A 12,678-nucleotide genomic window follows, 5' to 3' on the forward strand; every position below is an offset into this window, starting at 1 on the left:
ATCCCCAAACCACTTCTAGTTTTGGAATAGACTTGGCGGGTCCCAGTGTCTTTCTGTGTCCCTGGTCCCAATCCTCTTCACCTGCTCACTGCCTCCATGTGTCCGCACCTGCCTTAGCTTGGGCTTCATGCAAAATACCACAGCCTTGGAGGCTTACACAATAGAAATGTATTTCTCAGAGCTCTGGAGGCTGAAAAGCCCAAAACCAAGGTGCCAGCAGGGTCAGGTTCTGAGGAAAACCTCTCCCGGGGGCAGATGCATCTGTCAGAGGGGAGGCCCTGGGGCCTGGGTGAAAATGCTGAAGGGCTTAAGCAAAGAAAGCAGCCACCCGTAGACAGACAACAGTGTGCTGATTACCAAAGGGAAAGGGGGTGGGGGAGGTAGGAGAGGGCAAAAGGGGGTAAATGGTGATGGAAGGAAAGTTGGGATGGTGAACACACAATACAATAGACAGATGATGTGTTATAGAATTGTACCCCTGAAACCTATATGATTTTATTAACCAATGCCACCCCAAAACATTCAATATAAAGAAGAGAAGTACATGCACATTTTCACTTAATCCCTTGAACAACTGGGCTTGCTCACTCTCTCACTTCTACCTCACCACAGAAGATGCCTGGGCTAGCCCCTTGGAGGGACACAGAGTTACAGGGAGAAGAGCCAAGACCATGTTAGACTCAGCTGACAACCACTGATCCCCTGAAATAGGAGAGAGCCCAGCTGGGTCCACTGGGCCTGGGCTAGTTGAGCAGAACTGCCCAGTGACGCGTAGACTGGAGAGAAATAGGAAACGGTTGTTGTTCTAGGCCACGGCATTTTGGAGTGGTTTGTGATACAGCAATAGCTAACTAATATCCTTCCTCCTTCCGTTCTTTCTTTCTCTTTAATTTTTTTATGTGTAGAGTTTTTCATGCGTTTAAGGTAATTTGTAATTCTTCTGTGTACTGAGTTCTATGCTCTTGGCTAGTGTTCCTACTGGGCATTTACAGCTGCTGCACTGATTAGTAAGAACACGGTATTAAAGAGATCTACTCTGCTGTATATGTTGCAAAACCTTCCCTAGCAGATTGTTTGATTATTGTGTATGATTTTTAATGTATAGGATTTTATATTTTTGTGAAGTTTAATATGTTACTTTTTTCCTTCAATGGTTGCTTTTTGTGTATGTGTGTATGTTCCTACATTTCTTCTTCTGTTAGAGCTTAAGGATTAAAACATATCTCCAAATTCTTATAATTCCTTATCACCTGAACTAGAGTAGTATCCACCATCCCTTTACCCTTCTTTACTTTCGTTTCACCTATTACCGGGAGACATACCGTGTCATATACTTGTTTATTGTCTACCTCCTTCAGGACACGGTGCTTGTACCACATCTATCTTGTCACTGTTGTATCCTCAGCACCTAGAACGTGTCCGGCACTTAGCAGGCATTTTATAGATAGCCATGAAATAAATGAACTTTTCAAAACACTAGAACAAAGATGTCTATCATATATATATCATATATGTGTGGCATCAATGCACACATGCTTGCATATCATACATATGTATGTGTGTGTGTGTGTATAGTATGGATTAAATAGAGTAAAGTAGACCCTAGGATTTATGTTTCGAGGCTGGTGTCGGTATTTTGCTGCAATGGCCAGATGAATGCCCGTAAAAGCGGACAAAGAAGCACAAACTGTTAGCTTGCATTAGTTAGAAGTAAAAGGCGGAACGTGGCCAGTGTGTGTACTGTAGGAGTAAGAACGTCAGCGGGCTGGAGGATCATTTGCCAAATGGGTTCAAGCTGTGGCCCTGCTCACACCAGCAGAGCCTGGAAGCTTCCCTGGGGCCAGCGGGGCTGGGTTCCTCAAGCACTGTTACAAATTCATCTCTTTTCTGGGTTAGTTTAGAGAGTCTTATCCAGTTAATTTCTTGCAATTTAATTACTCTCTCTCCTCGCAAAAGGAAATGGGTCATTTAAGGGACAAATAAAGCCACCTTCGGAGTCCTGAGCCATCCACAAGCCAGCTGGACCAAATGCATCACCTGGCTTCCCAAGGCAGAGGCCATTGGCGGTAGGCTGACCAATGGCCATATCTGGGCCGCTAGATCTGGATTTTACTGACTGCCTTTAGGCAATTTGTGTGTGCATGTGCATATGTGTTCATGTGCATGTGTGCCGCTGGGGAAGAAGCCGGCAGGAAGGAGCAGAGAGTGGGGCATTTAACTCTGGTAGAATCTGATATGAGAGATTATGCAGGGCACACGGTATTGAATATTGCTGCCCCTGCATCCATTTGGGGAAGAATTCTGCAGGGGAAAGGATGAGGTCTCCCTCACGGCCTCTCTTATTCCCAAGCTCCATTGGTATCAACACCATGGTTGTCTGTCCAGCGCTTTCCCTTTGCTGGGGTCTGCCTGTCCACCCTCCACCACCCGAATTCGCTTAGTTAAGGGATTACGTCTGGCAACCATGATTGTTGAACACGATGCTGTCACTGATCAGAGATGATTTGTCCAACAGAGGCATCTTACCTGAGCTGAGCCCATCAGAGTCCTTCTCCAGAAACTGAAATCAGGGCTGAGAGACACAGAGCCTTCATAATTCCAACTTGTTAGACACATTCCTTTTGAGCTGGCAGTGCTGAATATTCTGTCATATAGCCTGGAAAAACCAAGGAACACACCACGCAAAGAGAAAACGAAGAAAGCATATGCCCAGAAAGGAACAAAGACAAGACAAAGAGAATGTTCAGGTCCCTGATTCCAGTTTTTTTCTGAGCCCATTTGCAGCCCAGATTTATTTCTTCAAGAATTATAATCAACTCCTCTTCTGCTTTTGCTTGAGCTAACTCAAGCAGATTTCTGTTGCTTGCAACCCAAAGAATCCTAAGTAACACGCCCTGGGTTATGCACCTCCATTGCTGCTGTTCATGCTATGTCCTATTCCATGCCCTGTGAGAGGTGCTATCTGATTCATATGCCAATAGGCTTCAAATGACAAAGATCAAAGGAGCTCAAAAGGCTGAGCAACGCATCCAAGTCGTCCTTCAGTAAGAAGGGCCATTTGTTTGTCCCTGCTGGACAGTGAAGCCAGCATGGGAGGGTCAGAGGTCTCATGGAGAGAGCGGTGCGTCCTCCAATTCTGTCCCTGGATTCATAGCTCAGTGGTGTTTCTAACTGGGCTGAGAACTCTTCTTTCATCTGATAACTCACGTGTTTAAAAACTTCCAGTGACTTTTCACTGCCAGTTGAATGTCACCCAGACACTATGACCTGTTGTTCGAGGCTCTCAGTTATTTGACATAAACCCACTTTTCCAATTTTGGTCCCAGATGTCTCCATACAACTTTGCACCTTTTTTCCCCTGGAAGATACAAATGCTTGCATGCCTGGTACCTCTGTCACTTTCAGCAGGATGTCTGTACCTCTGCCCTTTCCAGGGTTTGATTTATGTTGCAATCCCAGGAAAATTATACAAATTTACCTCTTATCAGTAGGATAAAAGAAGGCTGCCTTCCTAGTATACATTACAGTAGTGGGTGTTATTATCCTTTGTAATCTTTGCCAATTTAATAGGTGTTCCTTTAGTTATAAATGAGGCCAAAGAGTTTTTCATGCATTTAAGGTAATTTGTAATTCTTTTGTGTATTGAGTTCTATGCTCTTGGCTAGTGTTCCCACTGTGCATTTACAGCTGCTGCACTGATTTGTAAGAACACGGTATTAAAGAGATCTACTCTGCTGTATATGTTGCAAACCTTCCTTAGCAGATTGTTTGATTATTGTGTATGATTTTTAATGTATAGAATTTTATATTTTTGTGAAGTTTAATATGTTACTTTTCTCCTTTGATGGTTGCTGTCTTATATTTTTGTTTGTTTGTTTGTTTGTTTTGCTTAGCATGGCTGTTATTTCTCTTATCATCTCTGTACGTCTTGCCTCAGAGTGAGACTCCCTTTGAGAGAGGGGTCTGTTTCCAAAGTTACACTCCTGGACTCTACTCTCTGCCTTATTGCAATGTAAGAGATTAGTAAGTGACAATTCATTTGTTGGTGGTTGTGACCAACAGCTTTCTAAGATGGCTCCCAATGTTCCTTGCCTCCTGATATTCACACCTATGTGTAATTGCATCCTTCAGACGACTTAGTGACTTGCTTCTAATCAATGGAGTACAGCAAAACTGATTGGATGAAATGAAGCTGTAAAAGATTGACACCCCCCCCCCCCTCGGGTTCTAATGATGCCTACTGCTCCTGTGAGGCCCATGTGACAAGGAACTGAGACTTCTCGCCAACACCCAGTGAGCAATGGAGTCCTGCCGACACCGTCACGGGTGCGCTTGGAGCGGATCCTTCGGCAGCTGAGCCCTGAGATGGTTGCAGCACTGGCCGCCTGAGAGCAAGAGGCTGGGCTGTGGGGTCCGGCAAAGCAGTGCCTGGATCCCTCCCACTGCGGAATAACAAATGTGGTTTTAAGCCACTAGGAATTGAAGTAATTTGTTACACAGCAATGGATAACTAACACAACTGTTGGGGAAAAAAAGGCTTCTAGTCTTTGGGTACTTTGACCTCTGTTTCTTTGACCATCTCATTTGCTGCTTTGAAGAGTAAAGGAGCTCTATAGGAAACCACACCAACCCTGGAAGTCTCAGTGGCTTTATTAACATATTTACAAGGAATTGATTGCTGAGGATGCAGCTATATTTCTCCATGCGGGTAATAGAAAATACGTTTCTATTTATTCTTCTTTCCCACAGTGTCTGAGGAGGATGGAGCTGCTCCCTAGAGGAGTGCCCTGTGTTTTGCTCAGGACAGTGATGAGTATGAGGCTACAAGCCTGGGACAGAGCTGGGACATGATGGATTGGATCTGCATCAGGGAGGGAGAGTGCAGGGGAAGTCAGGACCCAGAGCGAGTACTCTGTGGGGTGTTGGGAGAGAAAGGGACCCTACGTGGCTGCATAATGGATATGAGACTTTGAAGACATGAAGTCTATTTTAATTCATGATTTAAAAAAAAAAGTTTTTAATGATTTTGAGAGAGAGGGGAACAGAGAAGGATAAAGAGATAGAAACTGATGTGAGAGAGAACCATGGATCGGTTGCCTCCTGCATGCTCCCCACTGGGGACCGAGCCTGCAAGCCGGGATGTGCCCTGACTGGGAATCGAACCTGCGACCTCTTGGTGCATGGGTCAACGCTCAACCTCTGAGCCACACTGGTGGGGCTTAATTCATGATTTTTAAGTAGTCCACTGTGGGCTGTGCAACAGAAATCCCTCATCTATGATTCCCAGTACATTTTTAGTAAAGTATTTTTAGTAAAGTTTACATTACTTCTTAATGTTTTCCTGGGAGAATATGTGTGTGTGTACACACACGTATCTCCTCACCTGAGAACATTTCCATTGATTTTTTTTTATTTTTTTAGAGAGAGGTGAAAGGGGGGGGGGCGAGAGAGAGAGAGAGAGAGAGAGAGAGAGAGAGAGAGAGAGAGACACATCAATTGGTTGCCTCCCACATGCACCCGAACTGGGGGGTGGGGATCGAGCCTGCAATCTAGGCATGTGCCCTGACTGAGTACTGAACCCAGGACCTTCCATGCACAGGACAACACTTGAACCACTAAGCCACACCGGCCAGGGCCCTGGGAGTAGAATTTTTTTTTAAAAACCAATGTTGACTTCTGTCTCCAAATGGGGCCTGAATGGACTTAGACACTGTTGCTGTAAAGTGAGGGATTCGCTGACGTTCAGGTCACACTGAGTCATGGAGTGTGCTGAGTCAGCCCAGAGAAAGGCAGGGGTCCTCCATGCCAAGCACCTCCTGCACCTCAGCCCCAACTACCCAGGCCTGGTGCCTGGTACCCACATGCTATCCTGTGATTGCCAGCACTCATTCACAGGTGCCCCATCCCCACCCCCAGGACAAAGAGTTTGGCTTTTCTTTTTATTTTTAAGAGTTTGGCTTTTCTTTCTCCTCTCCTCTCCCTCCTTACACACAGTTGTTCTCTGTCTTATTTGTCTAGAACCTGAATATTTTTCTGCATTACTACAGAAGGTCTACTGTAGTACAGTGAGGCTCAGTCCTTGGGTCAGCTCTCCTAGAAAAGAAGGGGGTCTCTGCATCAGACCAGCTAATGTCATGTTACAGGTGATGCTCGTCTTGGCCCCTTCCCCACTGAGCTGGGTTATCTGGGCATCTTGAACTGAGGTGATACATTTTAGAAGACATCCAGATTTAACATTCCATGGCAACAGATTATTTTTGCAAGTTTTAAAGAGATCTTTCAACATCTTTATAAACATTTCGTCTGTTCTTTTGGGTTTTAGTCTTCACTAGAGCCAGATATTTTTTGTACTTGCAGGAGCAGAGCTGGGCCTGGGCAATCAGAAATGATTAAACCCACACGGGACCTGCAGACCCCAGTGTTGGAGGTAAATGGTTACCCAGTGACTGCCGAAGATGGGGAGCTGATGTGAAAATTGAAGCAATTACCTAGATCACTCAGGCAGAAGAATTTCTGAGGCTTTTTTTCCTTGAACAATCCAGATAATTGCATCAATTTATACTTTTTACTGGCAGTAGGGACTGTGACAGAAACTGCTCTCTAGGAGTGGGCTGAAGAGAGAGAAGCAGAGTGCTCAGGAAAGGATTCTAATCACTTAGGAGAGAAAATGGGAGTGTGGGGGGAATGCACGGGCTTCGGCCCTGATTCCTACCAGGCTCAGTCAAAGTGAGGCTGTTCATTGTTGCCTGAATGATCCAGATAATTGTCTATGTTCTCTCCTCTCTCTCATCTCAACAATGAAGCTGTAGGGCCATGAAAGTGTTGCTCACTGAAGTGTCAGAATAAATCGTAGCCAGGGAACTTGGAGTCTGTTTGAGGCCCCTACCCTGTGCAGGTGGTTAAATCCCTCAGTTCAATACTGCCCTCAGATGACTGTCAGTTCTTGTTCGCAGAGGCTTAGCGGGGTCAGGAAGGAGGAGTGGAGCAGGCGGGTCTCGGAAGAGTGCACCACACCTGTAAATTTAACCATGAGCAAAATTCAGGGCAGCAGGACTGATCATTCCCTGAAGCAAATGATTCACTTCACGTGGACCCTGGGGATTCACTTCTGGGACTGATAATCCACATTGTTGAATGAATGAATGAATGAATGGTGCATAAATACATGAAACACATTTGTTGAGTTGCTACTTTGTGTCTGGCATTATGCCAGGCCTTGGAATAATTAACCCTATATTAACGATTTCTTTCTTTTTCTCATGCTTTCTTGGGAGAGGTAATTCCCTCAATCTCTTCAGAGCCTCTCCCAGACTTTATTTCCATTGTATTTTATCACATACTTCTTTTGCAATTCTCACTTATCCAGAAGAGGATATATTTTTAGCAGCATTTCAATGAATGGGGTGAAAACAAAAAATAATTCAGAGAAGTTAAATACATTTTCCAAAGTCACAGAACATGTTAGCCACAGAGCTGGAATGAAATATGTAGGATTCTGAGCCCAAGGCTCCATCGACAATGCAATGTCATTATTGTCAGGTTCATGTATTCATTGATTTCTTCTTGCCATTATCGCGATCATGATGGACATCGATTGGTCATTCAGAAAATATTTATCAAGCATGTAGATAATACATGATCCCCACAACATAGATAAAGGAGAAGACATACACACACATTTACCATGAAGAAAAATACTGTGTCATGGAGAGAACTAGAGAACTGTACCAGCTAACAATAGGAATGTCATCACAAGGCAGCAAGTGCTCACGTGCCAAACCTGAGGGAATGATGGCTAAGGAGGCAGAGACCCCGGGAACTAGAGCTGTGCAGGAAGTTTTGTTTTTAATTCAATTTCTTTTTCTTTCAATATTATATATTTTTAAAAACAGATATAATTGATATAACATTGTTTTAGTTTCAGGTGTACAACATAATTTGATATATGTATATATTGGGAAATGATGGCCACAATAAGTTTAGTCAACATCCATCAACGCACATGGTTACAAATTTTTTTTCTTTTTTTTTTTTTATATCCTCACCCGAGGATATTTTTCCATTTTTTGTACAGATAGAGTGGGAGGGAGAGAGAGAGAGGAAGGGAGAGAGAGAAACATCGACGTGAAAGGTACACATCGAGTGGCTGCCACCCGCACAACCAACCAGGGCCGGGGACAAACTGCAACCGAAGTACGTGCCCTTAGCAGGAACCGAACCTGGGTCTCTCCGGACCGCAGGCCGATGCTCTAACTGCTGAGCCAAACTGGCCAGGGCACAAATTTTTTTTCTTATGATGAGCACTTTCAAGATCTCTCTTTACAACGTTCAAATATACAGTACAGTATTATTACTATAGTCACCATGTTGAACATTACATCCCCATGGCTTATGCTTTCTATAACTGCAAGTTTTAACTTTTAACCATTTTCACCCATTTTGCCCTCCCTCACCCCTGCCTCTGGTGTATTGTATCTTTAAGTTCAGTTTGCATTGTTTTAGATTCCACATATGTGAGATCATATGGTACATGTCTTTCTCTGTTTGACTTATTTCACTTAGTCTAATGCCCTTTAGGTCCATCCATGTTGTTGCAAATGATAGATTTCATTATTTTTTTATGGCTTAATAATATTCATATATATGAATATTATGCATATATAAATATATATGCATATATATGAATATATATTACATATAGTATCATATCTTCTATATCCACCCATCTGTCAGTGAATATTTAGGTTGTTTGCATGTCTTGGCTATTGTAAATAATGATGCAATGGACATGGGATGCAGAAAATTCCTTTTTATTGTAGTAAAATGCACAAAGCATACATTTTTACCATTTTAACCATCTTAAAGTGTACAATTCAGTGGCATTAAGTGTATTCACAGTGTTGTGCAACCATCCCACTATCCAGTTCCAGAGCTTATTCATCACCTGAAATGGAAACCCTGTATTGGGAGGTTTTATAGACAGTCTTTTTTTTTTATCCTCACCTGAGGACATTTTTCGATATTTTGTTCAGATAGAGTGGGAGGGAGAGAGAGAGAGAGAAACATTGACGTGAAAGGGACACATCGAGTAGTTGCCACCCACACGACCCAACCAGGGCCTGGGACAAACTGCAACCGAGGTACGTGCCCTTAGCAGGAACCGAACCCAGGTCTCTCTGGACCGCAGGGCAACACTCCAACCGCTGAGCCAAACCGGCCAGGGCTAGACAATCTTATAGACTCTTGAGAGAGAGCTAGGATTTAAAGAGGCAGACACGTGAGAGGAATCCACTAGGCGCGTAAAGAGTCAGCGTTGACAAGATGTGTCCAGTGCTTGGAGAACGGTGAGAAGTGGAGGTTTGTGAAGCAAAGTACTGAGCAGTAAGGTTGGGTGACTCGTGTGGATTTTTCTGTATAACAGCAGGATTTATCCTTTCCTTGTCCTTTCAGGGTCACCTTCCTCGAAGGCCACCTCCCCTGTGGTTTCGCTCCTAAACTCCCTCTCAGCTCTGCTGTGGTGTCCCTACTCTCTCTGCTCCAGTTGCGACCTGCATCTCCAGGGTTCTGGTCCGCCTGCAACACGCTGCTGCTGCTGCTGCTGCTGCTGCTCCAGCCATGTGGGCCTCAGTGGCTGGAGGGCCAGATGGCCGCTTTCGTCCCCACCCTGGGCTGTAATTCCTCCATGCACCATTGACATAAGACTGCGGAGTACAGAAACTTCACTGATGGCGATTACTGCAGGGAATGACCTCCTCCCTACTTGGGAACCTTCCCCTTATCTTACAGAATCCCTGCCTCTGGGTGAGTGGTCTAGCGGGAGACACCAACCTAACCCCAGGTCAATCACAGACTTTCCCTAGGATTTTCAAACTAAAATTCTGAAACAATATCTGTCCTTATCTAATGACAGAAATTGAAGAATGAAACCCAGAGGTTGTTGGCAGCTAGGTTTCCTGACATTTGGAAGGGTGACCTAGAGTGAGAATAAGTGAAGCCAACACAAAGAGAGAACAGGGACCAGAGGGAGAGAGTCTTAGTAGTTTCCCCATGCTCTGGCTAGGTTGTTGGATCATTAAAAAAATTTTTTTTTAGCCCTGGCCAGTTTGGCTCAGGGGTTAGAGCATTGGCCCGTGGACCAGCGAGACCTGGGTTCGATTCCCGCTAGGGGCGCGTACCTCGGTTGCAGTTTGTCCCGGCCCAGGCCTGGTTGAGGGTTGTGTGGGTGGAAATCAGTCGATGTGTCTCTCTGACTTCGATGTTTCTCTCTCTCTTCCTCTCTCTCTCCCTCCAATTCTATCTGAAGATAAATGCAAAAATGTCCTCGGGTGAGGATAAAAAACAAATTTTTTTTTAATCTTCATCTGAGGACATTTTTCCATTTTTTGTTCAGATAGAGTGGGAGGGAGAGAGAGGAAGAGTGAGAGAGAGAGAGAGAAACACTGACCTGAAAGGGACACATCGAATGGCTGCCTCCCACACGGCCCTGATCCAACCAGGGATGGGGACAAACTGCTGCTCCAGCCATGTGGGCCTCAGTGGCTGGAGGGCCAGATGGCCGCTTTCGTCCCCACCCTGGGCTGTAATTCCTCCATGCACCATTGACATAAGACTGCGGAGTACAGAAACTTCACTGATGGCTATTACTGCAGGGAATGACCTCCTCCCTACTTGGGAACCTTCCCCTTATCTTACAGAATCCCTGCCTCTGGGGACAAACTCCCTTAGCGGGAACCGAACCCAGGTCTGTCTGGACCGCAGGCCAACGCTCTAATCACTGAGCAAAACCGACCAGGGCAAACAATTTTTTTTTTTAATTTTACGAGAGAGGAAGGGAGAGAGAGAGAGAGAGAGAGAGAGAGAGAGAGAAATACAGTCATCCCTCGTTTATCACAGTTAATCCGTTCCAGACTCTAGCGGTTGCATCTGGCGTTGAAGGATTCCTGAGGTGCTTGAATACATAGGCCTACAGTCTATATGTACAGAAATTTTAATTTTAATTGTAATACAGGGGTGTATAATTGACTCAGACAACCGAGCGCACGCTGTATCATTTTCACTGTCTCGATCAACTTTTTAATGGCTATATTTGTAAAACACGTGATAGAGTGAAGCCATGCAAGTCAAAGCGTGGAGAGGGACGACTGTATTGATGTGAGAGAGAAACATCAATCGGTTGCCCTGACTGGGGATCGAACCCACAATCTGGGTATGTGCCCTGACCGGGAATTGAACCCGCCACATTTCTGTGCACAGGATGATGCTCAACCAACTGAGCCACACTGGCCAGGACTCATCATTTCTTGAATAAGCACGATAAATCTGTATTCTTCTGATAAATACAGCACATACTTTGTTTTGCCTCAGTGGCTTCACTCAGGTTTCTATCACTTTCCATGGTAGGAGCCCTAATACTTAGTAAGGAGAGCAATGGCTGAAACAAGATATCAGAGGCAAGCAGACAAGAGGTGAATGGAGAAAGCCACAAAGTAGTTTGGTATTTGTCAGAGTGTAAACATCCAGACAAGAAGTGGCAAGAGATGAGGCTAACAAGTATGCAGAAATCTGATCATGGGGCCTGGGTGTGTTTGTAGAGGATTTTGGACTTGATCCTATATATATTCTGTACATATTATAGGATTCTAAGTAGGCATTAGTCAAAAGTTCTGTAAACTGTACTATAATTAATAGTAATTAAGAGGTTCTTAACCTGGGAGTCACAGGCAGGCTGCAGTTGTTCCCAAACCCTCTGAAATAGCATGCAAAATCTGTGGGTGGGTATGAGGTGGTCTTCATTTTTTGCAATGGAGAAAGTACCCAACTTCATCAGATATTAAAGGAATCCCTGACCCCAAATCCAAAATATGAACCACTACTATGTACAGGCATCTTCAGGAATAACTGGCATAAAATACTCACGCAAATCTCGTTTTCATCCTGAACTTCTCCACAACTCTTACGAAACTGTTTAGCATAGAGAAAATGCTCCGTAACTGTTCAGTTGCGATGTAGAGATGAAATAGACCTGGTTATTTTTAGAGATTTTAACTGGAATTATTAGATATAACCTGATCTTGGGCAGCCAGACCAAACCTGTAGGCTTTTGGGCACGACCGCTGTCCCCGAAACCCAACTCCAGCATCCTTGTCCTTCCACCTGCAGGTGGACCGACTACAAGTCCCAGGAAGCTCCGCGCTCGGAGCGGGGGCGGGTCTCTGCAGTGACGTTATAGCCCCCGGCGGGCCAGGGGAGGCGGGGCCGCGGGGCCGAGGGGCGGGCCGGAGAGCGCGCTGGTGCTGATGCAGGATGGCTGAGCGCGCCGGAGCCCTGGGGGTCTGAGCCGGGCGAGGCTCGCTCCCAGTGCATCGCCTGGTCCGCCGGCCGCGTGGTCGCGGGCAGGTGGGCCTGGGGCAGAGCGCAGGGCCGGGGCAGGGCCAGGGAAGGCAGGTCTGCAGCCGGCAGGGCCGAAGGCTGATAGACTGCCACCTACCTGGTCTCGGAGCGGCAGGAGCTGCCCATCCTCCGAATTCGCCATGACCTGCTGAGAAGCTCCGTGGGGGCTGCTGGAGGCGGCCTCGCTGCGGGCAGTGTGGTTCGCGGCCTCCTCCCTCGTCTGCCGAGCCCCGGCCCCCCACCCCTCCCTGCGCCCCCTCCCTGCGCCCGCTCCCTGCGCCCCCTCCC

The sequence above is a fragment of the Molossus molossus genome, unplaced genomic scaffold, assembly GCF_014108415.1.
Source record: "Molossus molossus isolate mMolMol1 unplaced genomic scaffold, mMolMol1.p scaffold_m16_p_11, whole genome shotgun sequence".
NCBI lineage: Eukaryota > Metazoa > Chordata > Mammalia > Chiroptera > Molossidae > Molossus > Molossus molossus.